This window comes from Puma concolor, chromosome A2 (assembly GCF_028749965.1).
Source record: "Puma concolor isolate L17-30 chromosome A2, mPumCon1.1.hap2, whole genome shotgun sequence".
NCBI lineage: Eukaryota > Metazoa > Chordata > Mammalia > Carnivora > Felidae > Puma > Puma concolor.
In genome coordinates this window covers 48,348,209-48,358,672 of record NC_141668.1, presented here as the reverse complement: position 1 = coordinate 48,358,672, position 10,464 = coordinate 48,348,209, and the positions used below count along the sequence as shown (strand labels likewise).

Genomic DNA, 10,464 nt, shown 5'->3' with positions numbered 1-10,464 from the left:
TCCCTCTTAAAGTGAGTTGGTACAACCCATCTGCAGGGTATATTTGTCTTATCCATCCATTTGGATCCCATTCTTGTTGCAGAAATTATCCTTGAGAGGCAATGGAACAAATGTGCAAAGATGAATATGTTGGGATGCACATTAGTGGCAAGCGAGACAATTAAAGACAACGTAACGTCTGTCAAGGCAAGACATTATTTAATGTGTGGTAAATGTATCATGCTATACCCCCACATACCACAATGAACTGCCATTCAAATGGTGATCCATATTCCTTGCCTGGAAAGATAATGAGAAGTGCTATTTAATGAGTGTTGACCATGTGGCAGGTGTTTTACATATATGGTGTTACTCAATGCTCATAACCAAGTTCAAGGGATGATAATCCTCATTTTACCGGTGAGGAAAATGGCCTGAGGTTAAGTAGGACCAAATCACAGATTCAGGAAGCAGTCGGTTAAGATTTAAACTTTACAGCCCACTGTCGAAACATCTCTGCCCATAGCACTTTTTTTTTTTTTTAATTTTCAAGACTGAGGGAGAGAGCACAAGCCGGGGAGAGGGGCAGAAGAAGAGAGAGAGAATCTTAAGCAGGCTCCATGCTCAGCGAGGAACCAGATCCACAGCCCTGGGATGATGACCTGCGCTGAAATCGAGAGTCAGATGCTCGACCAAGTGAGCCACCCAGGTGCCTCTCACAGCACCTTTTTGGATGAAATGATTAAGGTAATAAAGGGACTCCATTTACACAAGTCCATATACAGAAACAGGAAAGCAGGAGAGTTGGAGAAATCACCCAATGGGTGAGACCTACAGGCTTTGGAGTAAGAGTGAGATCAAATCCCAGCTCCCCACATAACCTCGAGCAAGTAACTGGACATCTCTAACACTTCGGTTCTCGTAATTATAAAAGAAAGGCAATGTGGCCCATCTCATGAATTTGTTGTAAGATTAAACACTAATTGGGAGCTATAATTGGAGCTTCGAGATGTCCAAAGAGACATCTGGAAAGCTGTTCGCCTATGTACAAACAGAGGTCGTATCACTAAGGAGCAATATTTGGAGGTGATTTTTATTTTATTTTTTTCTGCGTGTCTTCGTATCGTTTTCAAGACAGGAAATCCAGGAAAGTTTTTTTTTTTGTTTGTTTGTTTTGGAAAATAATAATCTGGTGGCAAAGAATGGGAGTGAGGAGGAAAAGGGAGAGAAGATGAATTCAGTGAAGGGGATGTGGCACCATCCTTGCTAAACTGTTGCCAGGGGGGTTGAGAGCTTGAATCAGAGCGTTCTGCCTCATGAATGAGCATAATGTGCATTTTCATCAGCTCAAAGAACATTCGGTAGGAGTCACACAGGTCTGATTGTAGAGGAGGACTTTTGCTAGGGCTGCTGTTACCAGGCCTGGCCCATGTCTCTGTGCCCTTGGCCAGATGCCTGACTTCTCCAGAAGCTCTGCTCTTTCCTCTGGGAAGGAAAGCAGTCTGAAAAAGGAATCGTGTGAAGATATAAGGGATTCGTCAAGTTATGGGAGTCCTCTCTAAGTCATTATATTAATTAAAAAAAAAAAAAAAACAAGAGGGGCACCTGGATGGCTCAGTTGGTTAAGAGTCTGACTCCGTTTCAGCTCTGGTCGTGATCTCAGGGTTAGTGGGTTCAAGCCCCACCCTGTGAGTGCAGAGCCTGCTTAGGATTCTCTCTCTCTCTCTCTCTCTCTCTCTCTCGGCCCTTCCCTGCTAGGGTTCTCTCTCTCTCCCTCAAAATAAATAAATAAAATAAAAAAAAAAAAAAGAATTCAGTGGAACTCTTGGCCTCTGAGGGAGAGACTATATTTGTCTAACCACTTAAAGTTAATTTAGATTTGTACCAAACTCTTAGAATTATACATACAGTTTTTAAAATCTTTTTTTAATGTTTATCCATTTTTGAGAGCGACAGAGTGTGAGTCGGGGAGGGGCAAAGAGAGAGGGAGACACAGAATCCGAAGCAGGCTCCAGGCTCCGAGCTGTCAGCACAGGACCCAACGCGGGGCTCGAACCCATGAACCGCGAGATCATGACCTGAGCTGAAGTTGGATGTTTACCCAACTGAGCCACCCAGGAGTCCCAGAATTATACATACGTTTTGATCTAGCAATTCTACTTTTAAGAATTTACCCCAAGGAAATAATCATAAGTATACAAAATGTGTAGCTATAGGAATATTCATTATAGTACCCCTTTATAATTGTGAAAATTAAGTCCTGACTACACGTCCAATAGGGGATTGCATAAATTACATAGCTCTGTTCAGTGTAAAACATAGGCCCCTCTCAAAGTGCTGTTGTAGGAGTATGTTTATTGTCATGGTGAAACGTTCATGATATGATATTAAGTAAAAAAAGCCAGGCCCAAAACAAAGTATTCCCAAGGTGAAAAAAGGATATTTACACTAAGGCTTTTGAAACATAGCAAACTGTTAGCAGTATTTGTTTCTGAACTGTATGAGATTATTTTCTTCTGTTCACTTATTGAATATATATCATTTTGGGAATAAATAAGTAATGTTATTATAATTTTTTTTAAGGCAAAGGAACCCAAAGTATAGCCACACTGCTCTGCATCACCCTAGGCCGCTAGCTTCACGAGGACATGTACCACCCCTGCTTTAGTCCGTCATTATGATGCCAGCACCTGTCACGATGCCTGACATGGTAAAGTTCTTCATATATATTTGTCGAATGAATGAATGAATGAAATGTATGAAGAAACAAAGTGATGGCAACAGGGGGCCCAGATAGAAGAGAAACTCAAAACAAACTCAACATACAGCTGCTTGACCTCCTCCGTGTAATTTGGTAGGTGAGGTCTGTAGGATGAGACCCAGTCATCTTTTTTTTAAAATGCTTATTTATTTATTTATTTATTTATTTATTTATTTATTTAGAGTTCACGGGTGAATGGGGGAAGAGCAGAGAGAGAAAGAGAAAGAGAATCCCAAGCAGACTCCACACTCAGCTCAGAGCCCGACATGGGGCTTGATCTCACGACCATGAGGCCATGACCTGAGCTGAAATCAAGAGTTGGATGCTTAACCGACTAAGTCACCCCGGCTTAGTTCATCTTGGAACCCCTCACAGTGCCTTGCATATAGTAGGGGGTGCTCAATAAATGTTGCATGAAAATATAAACAATGGTTTATCTTTTTCCTCCTGGGATCATTTCTGCAGACTTTCCAGTAACATGTAAACGCATGCCTGGTGGCAGGTCATGTGCAAGAACTGTAATAATGGCCATGGCAACAGGAAGCTGTGCCAGTTGGGGTTAGGTTTGTTGTAAAGTAACAGAAAAAAAAAAACAACAAAGAATGATTTTTTTAATTTTTTTTTTTTTTCAACGTTTATTTATTTTTGGGACAGAGAGAGACACAGCATGAACGGGGGAGGGGCAGAGAGAGAGGGAGACACAGAATCGGAAACAGGCTCCAGGCTCTGAGCCATCAGCCCAGAGCCCGACGCGGGGCTCGAACCCACGGACCGCGAGATCATGACCTGGCTGAAGTCGGACGCTTAACTGACTGCGCCACCCAGGCGCCCCAAGAATGATTTTTTTAAATGAAAAGTTCATTTCTTTCTAATGTTTAAGAGATCTAGAGGTAGGCAGCCCAGAGTTAGAAGAGAGTTCTGTGGTGTTAGGGACCCAGCTTTATTCTCTTTGTTGCTCTGCCACAATGGCTTCCATTCCCAAAGTCAACTCATGGTCCAAAATGGCTCCTGGAGCTCCAATCATTTCATCAGAATTCCAGCAAGAAGAAAAGAATAAGAGAAGAGATACCTGCTCCCTCTCCAGAAGTTGCATACATGACCTCCACTATATCCCATTGACCAGAGCTTTGTCAAGGGAGCCTGATGAATGTAATTTTTATTCTGGGATATCTTGTTCCCATGATTGGTGGTTCTCTAACCGTGGAAGAAAAGAAAAACTGATCTTGGAAAACAACTGGCAGCTTCTCTCACCGAGGTGTCATTGACCATCCTATCACTAGCCAACCAGAGTCTCATCGAATGCATAGCACCTGCAAAGGAAAGTCACCGGGTACTTGGGGCTGCTGCTGACAAACACTGCTCTTTAGTTGCCTTTTAACGACACATTTCCATTTCTAGCACAATCTCTGCCGCTGCCACGGGGGTGATCGGGGTCACTGCTTTCTCCCTAGCAGAGCTGGACGATAAACCAGAAGTCAGCATCTTTCCTGCTTCAGCAATTGCTTATGTCCTGCCGATCATGACTGGCTACAGCATTCAAATCATCAGAGAAATCCAGAAGTGCTGTAAGGGAGTCTCATTACATAAATGAGGAAAGAAACAGAGGAGGCTAAAAGTCTCAGAGTTTATCTTTAAGGTATTGGAGTGAGGCCACAGGGTGCTGCCCTTCCTGACGTCACCATGGGTCTGGCGGGCCACTAGACGTGAGAGGAGAGAAGAAATGGTTGGCCCTTAGAGCAAAAGACAAGGAAGCGTTCTTTCTTTGTGGAAATGATACGAAGCAGAGAATCATAATCCTCTTAGCAGCTGCCATTTAGTTAGGTGTTGGGCAAGCCCTTTGGTTGCCAACATCCAAGGCAGCCCTTCACGATCCTCACTTCCCAGCGTGCATGTGCTTACATGGTCCCCTTCTGTGTTGAATCAGGACTGACCTGTACGACCAACAGAATACAGTGGAGGTGGTGATGTGCGACTCCTGGGGCTAAGTGGTAAAAGGTATTGCAACTTCTGCCTTGGTCCTTGGATGGATTGCACTCGGGGAAGCCAGTCACCATGCACCAAGACACTCTACAAGTCCTGTAGACAGGCCTGTGTGGAGAGGAACCAAGACATCCTGCTAAGCACCAACTTCTCGACCTAACATAGTGACCAACACTAGATGTGGTTCTTCCAGCACCTGTCTATCCATCAGATGAACTGCAGCCCAGGCTGCCATTGGGCTGAACTGGATGAGAAGTTCCATCCAGGGGCGTCTGGGTGGCTCAGTCGGTTAAGCATCCACCTTCGGCTCAGGTCATGATCTCATGGTTCGTGGGTTCAAGCCCTGTGTCGGGCTCTGTGCTGACAGCTTGGAGCCTGGAGCCTGTTTCAGATACTGTGTGTCTGTGTCTCTCTCTCTCTCTCTCTACCCGCTCCCCCACCCATCCTCTGTCTGTTTGTCTCTCTCAAGTGAATAAACTTAAAAACAGATGATTTTTTAAAAAAGAAATTCCATCCAGAACCATCCAGCTGAGCCACTCCTCAATTCCTGACCCTCAAAAACCATGAGATAATAAAAAGACTTATTGTTGCTTTAAGCCACTATGTTGGGGGGTAATTTGTCATGCGGCAGTAGATAACTAACACATCCTTTATATATAACGTATTTATCACCACAACACTCTGAACTAGGCATTATGACCCCCATTTTACTGATAGGGAGACCAAGGCCTAGAAAGGTTAGTTTGTTTTCCCCAGTCAGAGCAGCTGGTGAGGCCAAGCTGGCACTCCAGATTAGCTCTGCCCGCACAAAACCTGTGCACTGAACAGCTGCTCGCTGTGCTAGAGACCGTGGGGACCCATCTAGGACTTCCACAATGCCTTGAAACAGAGCTAAATGCTCCCGAATGAACTGAGTGGTCCTGTTACGGTGAGGTTTACCTGCTAACGTCTGGGATTATGCAGGCCCAATAGGCAGTTGTGGGTCTGTGGCCTAAAATCCACAGCCAGTGTGAAACTCAAGGGCACAGTCATGCTGTGAAACATCAGGCACTGCCTGCCGTGGGAGCCCCATTTAGGTCCTTGGGATGCAGAAATGTTCCTGAAGTCACAGCAGAAGTTTAAACAGCCTCAGGACAGTTGTCTCGCATGAGGTTTCACTAGATCAAGTTTTAAAGTTTTCTGAATACAGAGGGCCGGGATGGGGTCTCTGGCCAGGAACGTGGAATGCAATGATCATTTGCCCTTCACTTTTTTCCTATGGTGGGTCAGTCTCCATTTAACAACATGGCTGCCTGCCAGTGTGCTGATGGGGCCAAATTCAGTCTGTGCCTCCTTGTCAGCAAAAGGATGTGAACGTTCCTCTGAAGGCACATCAAGGAATGGGCTTCTGAGCTCCTCGTTTGAACTAACTGGTTCATGTGTGTCTCATTCTGGCCAGAGCCCTCACTGAGAGACCGGCAGTCACTTGATGTCTAGTGGAAACTTCTGGTCCTGCCTTCCTGTTGACTAAGAAACCCGAGGTCGTGGGTACGAGGTCTGTCCTCATTGCCCAGGCTTCTCTGTTGCACTCCAGACGCAAATCTGCTCTGGCAACCACATAAGCAGTCCAGTAAATGAGGGAGGAAGGTCTCTTTCTGAAGGATGAAATGTCACTTCTAAAACAGAACTCATTCTCTCTTTTCAGCTCTCTCAAACTTTCCGTCCTACGAGTGGTGCCAATATGCCCCTGAGCTCAAAATTTTGGCATCAACATTGACAGTTTCCTCCGTTCGGCCCTTCAAATGGAGCCAGCCAGCCAGGCTTCTCAAGTGCGCCTTCAAACTCTCCTAGGATGATTTCTTTCCATTCCTGCTTTGCCTTTGGGTCGTTACATAGTTGGATACCTGGGCCTAAATTCCCCTTCCCTTCAACGGCTCTAAACTACCTACTGCAATGATCCTAAGTTTGTTTGTCTACCTTTCAAGACCCTGCATAATTTTCTCCTACCTGATTTTATTTTCCACGGCTCTCAATGCTAATCCGTCTACACAGACATGCACACAGACACATCCACACTCCCGTGGGTGTACACGCCCTTCCACCATCACCCACCTTTCCCTCGGGCTGCCTCCTCCTGCACACTTTTGGATGGTCTCTGTAATCCTGGCTTTGTCCGTCGGAACGCACCCCGGGAGGGCGTTTACCACCTCCGGCACCAGTCTACCGTAATCTCTCCTTCGACCACCTCCACAGGCTGTGATTTTCGGCGACAAGCCACACCTCTGCACTCACCCCCGTTTTCCTGCTCCCTCAGGCTTCTGGAATCCCCCTGGACTCAAAAAGCCTTCGAGAAAACAAAAGTGGAACCGATGGACAGTAGAGCACCGCGGCTGAGGGCCAGCTCACCAGCACTGCGAGGCAGAGCCACTGTCCAGGGACCGCACGGTGCTGAGATCCGTGGCTTGCTGGGCTGAAGGAGAAGCACCCACTAATTGGTTCAGACCACAAAGGTCAACCCCACGAGCATCCAGTAAGACAGGCACGATGAAAGCCACACAAGCCAGGAGAGAAGAAAGCAGCTGTGGTGAGTGGGGCTGGGTGTGATTAGAAGTGCCAACAGGCGCTGTGGACTGCGGTGGAGAAGCAAGTTGATGACGAGGCGACAGAAGACGCCAGCTCTGGGGTCTGCGGGGGTGGCAACAGGCCCACGCTCACTCGTGTGCTCTCTCTCTCTCTCTGTGCAACAACCCTTGGAAACGAGGAAGATTCTGGGAACGCAGCAGCTTCCTGTCCTGCCTAGAAGGCATGGTTCTGCTGCCGCAGGTGGAGGGGTGGGAGTGGCCAGCCGTGTGAAACCCCTGGCAGTGTGCGTGGCCCCTCTGCATCGCCTGCCAGAGGCTACCACTCAAGTGCCCCCAGGGACCAAGCAGGGAATGCGCGTGTGCAAGGTGGGGCAGGTATCAGGAACAGAGAGGGGTAGGGACCATGACGAATGGAAGAGCACACACGCCATCAAAAAGCATCCGAATGCGCATCGTCTTAAGATAGCGTGCAGTCGAAACAAACATGGGTTTGGCCCACATGTGGCCCACAGACACCCCGCCTATTGTCTCTGGGCTCCGCAGGTGCGTGTGCAACACACTACAAGGACTGACGATGGCAGGGGTGACCCTGAGTTGCCAACATGTTGGTGAAGCTCTCTCAAACTGCCAGTACAGATGTGGTCTGATGTGGTTATCTTCCCTGGATCTGGGGGGGGGGGCTCAGCTGGATGACACGGCTTCACCAGCCACAGTGTATGCTCAGTGAGCAGTCAGGGATCCTAGCAGCTCCCGTGGCTGCACAGAACTTTATTATTATTATTATTTTAATATTTATTTATTTTGAGAAGGGGGGAGGGAGGGGCAGAGAGAGAGAGAGGGAGAACGAGAATCCCAAGCAGGCTCCACGTTGTCAGCACAGAGCCCATCGCAGGGGCTTGATCTCATGAACCATGAGATCATGACCTGAGCCAAAGTCAAGAGTAGGACGCTTAACCGACTGAGCCCCCCAGGCCCCCCACAGAACTTTAGAAGGTCAACGGGGGAGAGGCCTGGAATCTTACTGTTCCCTCAGTAGCCGTCATTGGTGGCTTCCTGCCTTAAAGGCTCGGCCATAGTTACAATTCTCCTGCTGTTACCCCGTAACTCTTCGACTTTCCCTCTCTCTGCCTCTTGGCTTCTACTTGTCCCTGACTTAACATCGCTTCTTAGCAACTGCTTATTCGTGACTTGTCTTGCCTTGTGGCTTCTGCCTCTCCTTGCGTGACCCAGCTTCCGTTTCATAGGTGAGCCAGTCAACATCTACCCAGTGCCTTTGCTGGAAAGCTCTTATGCCAGATGGCCTCATAGGCTACTCACTAACCTACAGATGGGTGCTTTCGGTGAAGTTCCAAGAGTCAGAGTCAACTTTGGCCAGAAAAACATGGTCCTTGGCACAAAGCATGGGACTCATTTATAAAGAGCTGCTGATTCTTGCTCTCAGAAGGGGCAGTGAGCATAGCAGATACTTGGAACGTCATGCCCACAACACTAAGATATATACAATTTTTTTTTTAATTTTTTTTTCAACGTTTATTTATTTTTGGGACAGAGAGAGACAGAGCATGAACGGGGGAGGGGCAGAGAGAGAGGGAGACACAGAATCGGAAACAGGCTCCAGGCTCTGAGCCATCAGCCCAGAGCCTGACGCGGGGCTCGAACTCACGGACCGCGAGATTGTGACCTGGCTGAAGTCGGATGCTTAACCGACTGCGCCACCCAGGCGCCCCTACAATTTTTTTTTAAGTAATTTCTACTACCCACAATGTGAGGATCAAACTCACAACCCCCAAGACAGAGAGTCTCATGCTCTACCGACCGAGCCAGCCAGGCGCCCCTAAGATATCTTAAGCTACATTCAGGATACTCTCTTTGTGAAGGCAGGGGGAAAAGTCAGTTCAAATAGGCATGGAAATCAAAGGCTTACCTCTCAGATAAAGTGACAGAATACCCAGTTCAGAGCAGCTTAAATAACTATGGACTCTTCTCCTGCTAGAAGTAGAGATAGGTGGTTATTGGTATTGGTTCAGCCACTCTATGATATTAGGACAACCATCTCTGAGATTCCTTTGGCTTGTACCTCCTGGTTACAAAATTGCTGCTGCAGATCTGTGTTTAAGAACGAAGGAAGGTTCGGGGCACCTGGGTGGCTCAGTCGGTTAAGCGTCTGACTTCAGCTCAGGTCATGATCTCACAGCTTGTGGGTTCGAGCCCCGCATCGGGCTCTGTGCTGACAGCTCAGAGCCTGGAGTCTGCGTCAGATTCTGTGTCCCCCTCTCTCTCTGCCCCTCCCCCACTCACACGCACTCTTAAAAATAAATAAACATAGGGGCGCCTGGGTGGCGCAGTCGGTTAAGCGTCCGACTTCAGCCAGGTCACGATCTCACGGTCTGTGAGTTTGAGCCCCGCATCAGGCTCTGGGCTGATGGCTCGGAGCCTGGACCCTGTTTCCGATTCTGTGTCTCCCTCTCTCTCTGCCCCGCCCCCGTTCATGCTCTGTCTCTCTCTGTCCCAAAAATAAATAAAAAAACGTTGAAAAAAAAATTTTTTTTTTAAATAAATAAATAAATAAATAAATAAACATAAAAAAAAAAAAAAGAATGAGAGAAGGTTCTTACCAGCTGAGTTGGTCCCTTTTATCAGGAGAGCTAAAGCCTTCCTAGAACCCACCCACCTTCACCAGTCCACTTTCCCTTAACATCCCTCTGGCCTGGGCTGTGGCGCCCTCGTTGTAGGCAGGCTGGGAAATCGAGTGCCTCGCTCTCTAGTGAGATTGATAGCACCTTGTTTCTTACGCATACGGATTTTCTCGCGTTGTGTGTTCAATGCACCATACAGCATTGGGCGCCTTAGGAAGGAAGTATGAAGTAACAAAAAAAAAGCGCAGAAAAAAGGATAGGTTTAAACACCAGCTCCATGATTTCCTCTGTAATCAAAAGCAATGAACTTGCTGAAAGTCATCCTCAAGCTAAGAAAAAGGGGTACCAAATACTTCCTTGCAGGGCTGTTGTGAGAATTAAATAAGATAGTGTGTTTACAATCCTTGGCCAGGAAGAGATACCCCCAAGTGATTACTGTTCTACCATGGTCTGTTGTCTTCTGTTTGATGGACACACGGTGGGTGGACACATGGTGGAAGGCAGTAGAGCTTGACGGTCAAGAGCACAGGCCCCACGCCTGGGTGGC

The 10,464-nt window shown here is 47.3% G+C and overlaps 1 long non-coding RNA gene across 2 annotated transcripts; it reads left to right on the top strand.

Annotated features, from left to right (window-relative positions):
- On the top strand, positions 1 to 9,018 carry LOC147583152 (uncharacterized). Of its 2 annotated transcripts, none has more exons than XR_015245883.1 (3): positions 1 to 726; positions 2,563 to 2,689; positions 7,014 to 9,018. It is a non-coding gene; the product is annotated as an uncharacterized LOC147583152 (long non-coding RNA). The 2 variants fall into 2 exon arrangements; XR_015245881.1 differs by lacking the exon at positions 7,014 to 9,018 and adding an exon at positions 6,405 to 6,657.
- The last annotated feature ends 1,446 nt before the right edge of the window (positions 9,019 to 10,464 follow it).